Below are 12,115 nucleotides of genomic sequence, written 5' to 3' on the forward strand. Positions count from 1 at the left end.
GTAATTTTAAACATACATTATATTTGATGAATGTCAGTGCAGAAAGCCTCTACTGTACATATAGCCTTAAACTATTATAAATCCGCGGAGGTCATCTTTAGTATAATACTTCTTTAGAATTAAGGCCTGGAGAGGCAATAAGGAGCTCTAGTGATGCAACAGTTAAGCACTTGGCTGCTAAGCAAAAGGTTGGTGGTTCAAACCCACCTAGCAGCTCTGCAGGAGAAAGACCCTGGCAATTTGCTTCTGTAAAGATTACAGCAAAGAAAATCCCATAGAACATTTCCACTCTGTCACATGGGGTTGCTATGAGTTAAAACCGATTCAATGGCATCCAACAACAGTAGAGAAGCAATGAAGTCTTCCTGACTTAGAACAAGCTAAGCATTTCTTTTCTGTGTTCCCAGAGCATACAGTTTTTATTCTAATGAACTGGTTTCTGTCAGTTTCAAACAAATAACTGATAGAACAAATCCACCATACTTTTCACACCTCTTGCCAAACTCAAAAACAAGTCCAGAACTGGTAGCAAAATAACACTGGGGGGATAAATCCCAACTGAAAGATATTTTTAAAAACCTAATAACACATTCACTGTAAAGATTAAGGATCAGGTAAAGCACTTAGCTCAGTACTTTCCACATAGTATACAACTGATGTTAACTCTTATTATTATCATTATATTACCTATTGCTATATAAATTCTAAAACAGTGAATCTAAAATATATGAGAGCATTGGGAAAACATACCTCTGCAATCACGTAAAACAGTATAACAAATTAATGTCATAGGGTACAACTAGAGAAAAGTTAAGGTTGAGATTTGTATGGCATAAAAAGAGCAGTATACATTTTAAAGAGGTTCTTCCTACTGTTGAAGACAAGTAATATTAACTTATCCCTATGATTTCCTGTTTGGAGTCCAATGAAGGTACATATTAAAAACATATGCACAATTATTCATAAAGCAGTCAAGTAATAATAGGGCCTGAAACATTTAAAACTATTTCTAGTCTACCAATGATATTACTTTTTATTCAGTATTTGGTTTATATTATATAAAAATAAATTCATTTCATTTCCTTAAAGATTTTAGTGAATTATTTCTGTAATATAAAAATATTAATTTTTTTCTTTCTCTTGGACAAGGAGGAGGATCAATCTCTATACATGAAAAGAAAACTACTTCATAAATATAACATGGAATATTAAATTAAGATTTAGAGGAATTTGAAATATCAGTATAAAGCAAAACAAAAGTTTACGTAACTCCATAAAAAAATTCTTAAGTATTTTTTTCTTCATAGCATATTGGAACAAGTAATCCTCAATGACTAGCATAAATTACTTCAATAATCTTCTAAACATGCAAGAAAACAAAGATTTTCTAAAAATCTGTATTTTGAATGAAAAAAGATGGTATCTTTTTACTTCACAGCAACAACTTCTGCTTCGATTTCTTCAGGGTTCTTGGTTGCAGTTGAATCTAAACTAACCCACTTATCAGATTAAGTAAAACACCCAATTCGCTGTGTCTGGATGCACGTATTATTTTAAAAATAAAACAGTGAATTAAAACAAAAGCAGGAAGCATAAATTGGAATAGTTTTTTTATGTCTTGTAGAAAGTTCTAAGTGTTAGAAAAGGACACTCATAAACCTTGTTTGTACATTATTAGTCAAATCCAATAAATGAATCCCATTTTAAAAGATTCTCTACACCTAAAACTTACAAATCAAACAGTTATTTAAAAAGAAAGCACTGAGGACTTCTAAGTAACTTAAAAACAAGGATAAAGCAAAATGTTCCCTAAAATATCCAAGTCTGATCAAATGCTTTGAGAGTTGCAGCTAAGGGCAAAAAAGTAGATGAACAGTGTAAAAATCTGCTTCCTAAAAATGTGTAAAATAATTGTTATTTGAAAAAGCGAGTCACAAAAGTATGTTTACAAGAAGCCAAAGGGCTCTATCAAAAAACTTCAAATGCTTTAATTAATTTCTGCCACGTATGAACATTTGAAATTACTTTAAAATTACTACTATATTTTTAAAAACCATATAAATTACAATTACACACAAAAACATGAAAACTACAACACATTATTGGCCATTATAAATAATACAGGGTAGTTTCAGATCATGACTTTTCACTAAGTTTGTCTGGTACTGATTTTGGGTAATAATTTCTCTTCCAACCATCCTCCCCACTAAAACAAACAAAAACCAGTTGCCATGAAGCCTATTCTGACTTATATCAACCCTGAGTGTTTCAGAGTAGAATTGTATTCCATGGGATTTTCAACGGCTGTGACCTTTGGAAGTAGATCGCCAGGCCCTTACCGCATCTGGGTGGATGAGTAGCCTTTCGGCTAGTAGCTGAGTGCTTTAGTGCACCATCCATGGACATGAAATTATTACGCTATTTATATATAAACACGATGAAATTTTTTTTGTCAAAGCTACTTTTCAATATGATAGGCAAACAAAACAAAAACACTAACCAATGAAAAAAATTACTGAAATTTTTTGATAAATTGATAAAAATGGACTTTGTTCAATAAGGAACTTTTATTCGTTAAGAGACACCACTAAGGGAGTAACAAAGAAAGCCAAAGACTGAAAGAAGATATTTCAATATGTATACCCACTCCTCACTTATCGACATGGTTAGGTTCCAAAGACCAGGTAGTTATGCGAAATTGAGTGATATGCAAAAATGGAGGATTTTCCTTTTTCCCGTTTTCAGGCCATCCGTTTGTCTAATTTTTTTTTAATTTAGAAAATATGGCCACAGAAATAATAACAGCTAAGATTTACTGATGCGCTCATCATTGTGACAAGTCCAATTATGGGTTATACCTCTGTGGAGAAGAGGGCTTGGAGGAGACAAAGCTGGATAAAGCCCAGCTGTGCGACTGGGGGGCACAAGGTTTAACCACTTCACCTTCCTCCTGTGCTGGGTCAAAGCTTCCCTCATGTATCTGCCTCCAGGGCTCTACTCCCATCCCTGCAAGCCCTGTGTTCAGGATACGGGAGCCTGCTCTGCTCTCTGGGCCTCGTGAGTCCCTAGGCACAAGGCTTGGGGCTTCCTATGAGGGAGACTGGCCTAACACTGGGCCTCACAGAGGTGGAGGCTTCAGATCCAGTTCAGCTCACTTTGGGATGTCATTAAACTCGCACGCGTATCTTCCAAACATCCTCTCTGCTGCCTCTTTCTTTCCTCCCTTCCCACCTCACAGCAATTTTGAGCTGCAAGGCCTCAGGCTGCATAGGAGTTGGGAACTGAATCAGGCCCCTGCTGGCTTGGTGCTGCCTCTGAGTCCGCCTGGGGGCTGTGGCCAAGGAGGAAACAGCACCCCTGCTAGCAGGAGAGAGCAGAGGGCATGGAGTAGTGAACCCAGCATCCTGGAGGCCATCCAGAGACCCTCCTTGAAGGAGAGAATCCGCAGCCACTGCTGCCATGACAACTATGCTCATTAATGAGAAAAATAGATTTTTTACTATTGTGGTAAATGCAAAATGTCAGATGACTAGATACCTGATAAGTGAGAAGTAGGTGTATGAAAAAGGATTCATATGCAGAAAACATACAAACTTTCTACAGATCAGTAAGAAAAAGATAGACATAATTTCTTTAAGTGGGCAAAAGAACTGAATAGGCACATGATAAAAAAATACATCCAAAAAACTAATAAGCACAAAAAAGATGGTCAACCTCCTTGTCATTAGTGACATCATTAGTCATACTGCAGTAAGTGGTATAGGAATAGAGTTTTTAAATGCTACTGAAGTTAAACTGGTATCAATTTAAACTAGGTTGTTATAAAAATATTCACAAAAGGAATAACAAGGGAATCAAAATCGTTCACTACAAAAACTCAACTAGACAAAATGATGGCAATATTGGAGGAAATGAGGGACAAAGACACACGAAATCAGAGGAGAAACAAATGAAATAGAGAGCAGAGAAACAGTAGAGAGAATCAATGCAAAAGAATGAAATTAGACCCATTCCTCACACTATGTGCAAAAAGTAACTCCAAATGGATCAAAGACCTAAATGCGCAAACTAAACCCATACAATGGGTTCTTAAATATGACACCAAAAGCACAAGTAACAAAAGGCAAAACAGATAAAAAGGGTCTCATCAAAATAAAAAACTCCTGTAAATCAAAAGACTTCATTAACTAAAGCAATAACCTATAGACTAGGAGAAAATAAAGGATTTAATATCCAGAATATATAAAGAACTCCTACAACTCAACAACAAAAAGACAAACAACCTAATAAAAGAATAGGAAAAGGACTTGAATAAACATTTCTCCAAAGAAGATATACAAATGGCCAATAAGCACATGAAAAGATGTTCAATGTCATTAAACAAAAAAAAACCCTTTGCGCTCGACCCTGTAGGACAGGGAAGAACTGCCCTAAAGGGTTTCCAAGGAGCAGCTAGTGGATTCAAACTGGCAACCTTTCGGTTACCAGCCGAGCTCTTAACCATTGTGCCACTAGGGCTTCTGACATAGTAAAAAAAAACAAAACCAAACCCGTTGCCATCGAGTTGATTCTGACTCATAGCGACCCTATAGGCCACAGCAGAACTGCCCTGTATTCCAAGGAGCACCTGGTGGTTCTGAACTGCTGAGCTTTTGGTTAGTAGCTGTAGCATTTAACCACTTCGCCACCAGGGTTTCCTCTGACATAGTACAGAACATAAAATTCTAAGTGCACTCTTCAAATAGACAAATTTATAATGAAGTTTTTCACAATAGATAATAAAAGTGTAAACCGTAAGACAGACACAAGTCACAGTTCTTCTTGTCTGACATCACTAGATATAGAAGCTCTTTCCATTGATGTTTCTATTGTAGTTTTTCCATCCCTTTATTTTATTTTCTGTATCTTTCTATTTTTAGATATATCTTTGTAAATAGCATATTATTGGGTATTTAAAAAAACCTAACCTTTAGATCATTTTTATTTGTCTCTCCGACACTGAGTTTCTTTTTTTCTCCTTTCTTGTCTTCTTTTATTATAAACTAGTAGAGATAAAATCAGTTAATCACACTATTTGTTTAGTGGTTACTGTAGAAATTACAATACGTATCTTTAACTCCTTAAAATCTAAAGTTAATTATTATCTTTATCCTCTTCCTTGGCAATACAAAGACCTTGGAAGAACTTCTGTTTACTCCCTTATATACTATTAGCTTACATGCTATTACTGTCATATTTTAAAGCTCTCATATATATATATATTTTTAAATCTGAAACACATTATTTTTGTTGGTTTTTGTTGGCCACTTCTTTGTTATTTTATTTTTTCTTGAAACTAAAGACTTTCTACCTGAAATCGCTTTCCTTTTGCCTGATGTACACCTGTCAGAATTTCCTTTAATGAGGGTCTGCTGGCAGCAATCGTCTCAATTATTTGTCTGAAATGTCTTTATTTTGTTTTCGTTCTTGAAGGGTTTTTTTTTTTTAGAGGCATAGAATTTTAGATTGGTAATTATTTACTTTCAGCAAATTAAAAAAACAATTTCATTCTCTTTTGGCTTTCACTATTTCAGTTAAGAAGTCAAGTAGAAGCCTGCTTAATATCAGTCTTGTGAAGGAAATCTGTTTTTTCTTTCCTCTGTTTCTGGTGTTCTGTGGCTTCACTATGATATATTTAGATGTGAGTATCTTTTTACATATTTTGCTGGAATCCACTGGACTTGTTGAAAATCTATGGCTTGGTGTCTTTGATCAGTTCTAGGAAAGTATTTGTTTTTGTATCATTTTCACTTCTTTTATGTCTCCTCCCCTCCAAAAAAATATACATGATAGATCTTGTATATTTTCCAGGTCTCAGCCTCTCTTCTATTTTGTTCATCTTTTTGTCTCTCCCTGCTGCATACTGGATAATACCTTTTAACCTATCTTCCTCTTCACTAATTCTATCTTCATCTGTATGTCCAATCTGATACTAATGTCTACTGGATTTTTAATTTTGGTTATTTTGTTTTGTTTCATTTCTAAAGTTATTTGTCAAGATCGCTGGGCTATTTTTTACAGTTTCCTGTTCCAAAAGCTTCCTGTTTTCCAAGTTTGTCTTTGCTTTTTTCACTAACATAGTAAACACAGCTTAAAAAAATAGTCTGTATCTCATTATTCTAATATCTAAAAAGCTTGGTGGGCCTTTTTACTGTCATCTGTTATTTCAACTAGTTCTTATTCATCATGTCATATTGTCTTATATACCTGGTTATCACTGACCTTGAAACATTATTTGTAATAATAATTTGAGGCCTAGAATGAAAACGCCTTTCTCCAGGGAGGATCTGTGGTTTTCACTACTTTAACAGTCTTTTTCTAAATGATTTTGTCACTACCATTAAGGTATCGAAGTAGTAAGAGTTGCTTCTGAGTATTTTATTGAAAACAAATCCCTTCCTACTGGCCATTAAGTAGCTATGTCAGGATTTAAAACCAGGCAGTCTGGCTTCATTCTCATTCTCTAACACACATTCAGGCTGACTTCTACATTTTCTTTGGACAGACCTGTAACAATAACAAATATTTAGAATGACAGATGGCAAATTTCTCAACCATCTAAGAGATAATGATTAAATCATCTGATTAAATATTATAGTATACCTACTATGAGTCAAGCATTGAATTAGATATTAGGAATAAAAACATGAGTAGATATTGTTCCCTATCATAAAAAAGTCTATTGTCTAGTGAGAAGTCAAGTATGCAAACAAAAATCATGATACAGTAAGACAGCTGCTTATAAAGTTAAGGCAGTGGAGTAGTTAAAGGAACAAGCTATAGAGTCAGACTACTTGAGTTTAAATACTAGCACTACTGTTTACTAGCTGTTTGACCTTGGGCAAGCTACTTAACTCCCAGTGCTTCAGTTTCTCTTAGGAAAAATGGCTGAGAGTGATACAGTACTGAAGTTTCAAGCAGAAGAGTATTATCATATTCTCTTCATAAGAAAAGAGAACATATTAATGCTTTTTAGAAATGCTTTCCACCATCAAGACAGATTTTAAAAAAAGAATTTACTAATTATAGCTCAGCTAACCAAAAAAGGGGGGAGGAGGCTGATAACTAAATTTAGACCAAAAAAAAAAAAAAAACCCGTATGCATTAAAACTTACAATTTGTCTAGAGAAGATTTCTTTGCTCAAAGTTTATTTACTCCTATTTTTAGGTACTGTTCTTGAGATTGGTACAATGAACATATCCAGAAGGAAGAGCTGAGAATAAGGGAAGAAACGAATAAGCAGACATGAATAAAAACAGAACAGCACCTTTGTACTATGGTGTTACTGGAAGAACATGGGGTAGAAAGTGGGGAGGAGGATCTCTATATCATAGCTGATCATCAAGATAAAGGCTATACCAATAAGTTCTGTAAGGCAGAAGTAACCCCCTCCCCAAAAAAATTCCTAAGGAAAATTAAAATGAAAAAGGTTTGTGCTCAAGGTGGTAAGAAAGTTATCCCTAAAAATCACTAATGCAGAACCTCTCCTTCAATGGTGTTGTATCAAAGCAAATACATCTAAAATGTATTTTAAGAACTAGAAAACAAAAAGAAGACATTGAAAAGGTAATTAAAAAACTTCCAATAAAAAAATTCCTGGCCCAGACGACTTCACTGGAGAATTCTACCCAACTTTCAGACAAGAGTTAACACCACTACTACTAAAGGTATTTCAGAGCATAAAAAGGATGGAATACTCCTAACTCATTCGATGAAGCCAGCATAACCGTGATACCAAAACCAGGTAAAGAAAATATACAAAAAAGAAAATTACTGACCAGTATTCCTCATGAACTTAGATGCAAAAATCCTCAACAAAACTTTAGACAATTAGAATTCAACAACATATCAAAAAAATAATTCACCATGACCAAGTGGGATTCATACCAGGTATGCAGGGATGGTTCATCATTAGAAAAACAATGTAATCCACCACATAAATAAAACAAAAGACGAGAACCACATGATCCTCTCAACTGATACAGAAAATGCATTTGACAAAGTCCAACATCCATTCATGATAAAAACTCTCAGCAGAATAGGAATAGACGGAAAATTCCGCAACATAATAAAGGGCATTTACACAAAGCCAACAGCCAACATCAACCTCAGTGGAGAGAGTTTGATAGCACTCCCCTTGAGAATGGGAACAAGACAAGGATACCCTTTATCACCACTCTTATTCAATACTGTGTTGCAGGTTCTAGCCACAGCAATTAACTAGAAAAAGAAATAAAGGGCATCCATATTGGTATGGAAGAAGTAAAAGTATCTCTATTTGGAGATGATATGGTGTTAAACACAGAAAACCCAAAAGAATCCACAAGAAAACTACTGGAGCTAAAGGAAGATTTCAGCAAAGTATCATGTTATAAGATAAACATACAAAAATCAGTTGGATTTCTCCACACCAACAAAGAATACCAAAGAAGAAATCACCAAATCAATACCATTTACAATAGCCACCAAGAAGATAAAATAAAACCAAAAAACCCAAACCCAGGGCCGTCAAGTCGATTCCGACTCAGAGTGACCCTACAGGACAGAGTAGAACCGCCCCATGGAGTTTCCAAGGAGCGCCTGGCAGATTTGAACTGCTGACCCTTTGGTTCGAAGCTGTAGCACTTAACCACTACACCACCAGGGTTTCCAGAAGATAAAATACTTAAGAATAAATCGAACCAGAGACTTAAAAGATCTGTACAAAGAAGGCACTACTGCACGAAATCAAGAGAGACTACATAAGTGGAATAACATACCTTCCTCATGGATAGGAAGACCCAACACTGTAAAAATGTCAATTCTACCCAAAGCTATCTACAGATACACTGCAATCCCGATCCAAATTCCAATGGCATTTTTTAATGAGATGGAGAAACAAATCACCAACTTCATATGGAAAGGGAAGAGGCCCTGGATAAGTAAAGCATTACTGAAGAAGAACAAAGTAGGAGGCCTCACACTACCTGATTTTAGAGCCTAAATACCACCACAGTAGTCAAAACAGCCTGGTACTGGTACAACAGATACACAGACCAATGGAACAGAATTGAGAATCCAGACATAAGTTCATCCACCTATGAGCAGCTGATATTTGACAAAAGCCCAAAGTCCGTTAAATAGGGAAAGACAGTCTCTTTAACAAACGGTGCTGGTGTAACTAACTGGACATCCATCCGCAAAAAAATGAAACAAGACCCATACCTCACACCACGCACAAAATCTAACCCAAAATGGATCAGAGACCTAAATATAAAATCTAAAATGATAAAGGTCATGGAAGAAAAAATAGGGACAACGCTAGGAGCCCTTATACATGGCATAAACAGTATACAAAACATAACTAACAATGCACAAACCCCAGAAAAGAAACTAGATAACAGGGAGCTCCTAAAAATCAAACACTTAAGCTCGTACAGAGACTTCACCAAAAGAGTAAACAGACAACCTACAGACTGGGAAAAAATTTTTGCCTATGACAAATCCAATCAGTGTCTAATCTCTAAAATCTATAAGATACTGCAGAACCTCAACAACAGAGAGACAAATAACCCAATTAAAAAATGGGCAACGATATGAACAGGCACCTCACCAAAGAAGACATTCAGGCGGCTAACAGATACATGAGGAAATGCTCACAATCATTAGCCATTAGAGAAATGCAAATCAAAACTACAATGAGATACCATCTCACCCCAACAAGGCTGGCATTAATCCAAAAAACACAAAATAATAAATGTTGGTGAGGTTGTGGAGAGACTAGAACACTTACACACTGCTCGTGGGAATGTAAAACGGTACAACCACTTCCGAAATTGATTTGGCGCTTCCTTAAAAAGCTGGAAATAGAACTACCACACAATCCAGCAATCTCACTCTCTGGAATATATCCTAGAAAATGAACATCCATGTTTACTGCAGCACTGTTTACATTAGCAAAAAGATGGAAACGAAGAAGGTGCCCATCAATGGACGGATGGATAAACAAATTACAGTATATTCACAAAATGTAATACGACACATCAATAACAACGATGAATCCATGAAACATCTCATAACAAGGAGGAATCTGGAAGGCATTATGCTGAGTGAAATTAGTCAGTTGCAAAAGGACAAATATTGTATGAGACCACTATTATAAGAACTCAAGAAAAGGTTTAAACACAGGAGAAAACATTCTTTGATGGTTACGAGGGTGAGGAGGGAGGGAGAGGGGTATCCCCTAATTAGATAGTAGACAAGAATTATTTTAGGTGAAGGGAAGGACAACACAATACAGGGAAGTCAGCACAACTGGACTAATCCAAAAGCTAAGAAGTTTCCTGAATACAACCAAACACTTCAAGAGACAGGGAAGCAGGGACAGGGGTCTGGGGACCATGGTTTCAGGGGACATCTAGGTCAACTGACATAACAAAGTGTATTAAGATAGTGTTCTGCATCCCACTTTGCTGAGTGGTGTCCGCGGTCTTAAAAGCTGGCAAGCGGCCATCTAAGATGCATCAATTGGTCTCAACCCCCCTGGAGCAAAGGAGAATGAAGAACACCAAAGACACAAGGAAAATATGAGCCCAAGAGAAAGAAAGAGCTACATAAACCAGAGACTCCATCAGCCTGAAGCCAGAAGAACTAGATGGTGCCTCGCTACCACCAATGACTGCCCTGACAGGGAACACAACAGAGAATCGCTGATGGAGCAGGAGAAAAGTGGGATGCAGACCTCAAATTCTGATAAAAAGACCAGACTTAACAGTTTGACTGAGACTGGAGGGACTCCAGAGGTCATGGCCTCCGGACTCTCTGTTAGACCAAAACTAAAGCCATTCTTGAAGCCAACTCTTCAGATGAAGATTAGACTGGACTATAAGGCATAAAAAAATGATACGGGTAAGGAGTGTGCTTCTCAGCTCGTGTAGTCACATGATGCTATATGGGCAGCTCCTGTTTGGAGGTCACATGAGAAGGCAGAGGGGGACAGGAGCTGACTGAATGCACATGGGAAATACAGGGTGGAGAGAAAGAGTGTGCTGTCATATTGTAGGGAGAGCAACTAGGGTCACATAACAATGTGTGTATGTTTTTGTATGAGAAACTGACTTGAATTGTAAACTTTGACTGAAAGCACACACACAAAAAAGAAGTAGAAAACAAAGCAAACCATTTATTTTTCCATTAAAAGAAATCTCTACAGGATTATCTTCAATATATTCTTTGACCAGATACACTGACAATTTTGTTTTCAATTACAAAATTAATATCAAACTTCTAAAAATTGAAGTTTTCTACTTATCAAGGTCACATGATTATTTTTACTATTAAACAGCCTGATGGCATGAAGGTCGACAAACAGCATGTACTAATAAGCTTGCTGGCTTAAAAACAAAAAACAAAAACCAAGGAGACAGAGACAAACACAGAAATGGAACTACTGGTAGGTCTCAGTGGGAAAGCAAACAGAGTATTTAAGAACATATAAAAAATTTCATTGTTGTATTTTCAAAGCGACTTCTGAGCAAAGACAAATACTCAAATTTATACTGTTTGAGAATATAAGAGAGAAGAATGATAGTAACTATGGGACACTATGAAGACTAAATATAGATTATGAACACTATTTAAAGCTTACGTTACTTATGAAAGTTCAGGCCTCATATTTTTAATTCATTTTGGAAACACTGATAGAAAAAAATATCAAATTAGTGAATTTATAATAATTTATTTAATTTGCCTAAGTAGATACTTTCTGTAAGGTGTTTCACTGTCTCAAAAAACTGTATATATGCCTACTGGCATGAATATTCACAAAAAACACAGAATAAGGGTTAATAACAGTTAATACGAAAATAGTAAATATAATTCAAATTAGACAAAATGTAAATATCAGGAAAAAAAAATAAAGGTTAAACCAAGCATTAGTTTCAATTTTTCTGTGCCATGAGAACTAAAGAATATATATTTTAAAAGAAAAATATAACCTTAAGAGTATACATAATTATGTAGCAGTTTAAAATTTTTAAAGGAAAAGATAAAGGATTATTTACATTTAAATTTATATATCCAAATATCTCCTAAAAT

General features: G+C 35.7%; 1 protein-coding gene across 4 annotated transcripts in view; it reads right to left on the minus strand.

Moving 5' to 3' along the window:
* Nucleotides 1-12,115, minus strand: part of OSBPL8 (oxysterol binding protein like 8) — a 240,632-nt gene that overhangs the window by 72,183 nt on the left and 156,334 nt on the right. The gene's annotated exons all lie outside the window — the stretch shown is intronic.

The sequence above is a fragment of the Elephas maximus genome, chromosome 4 (assembly GCF_024166365.1).
Source record: "Elephas maximus indicus isolate mEleMax1 chromosome 4, mEleMax1 primary haplotype, whole genome shotgun sequence".
In the NCBI taxonomy this organism is placed as follows: Eukaryota; Metazoa; Chordata; class Mammalia; order Proboscidea; family Elephantidae; genus Elephas; species Elephas maximus.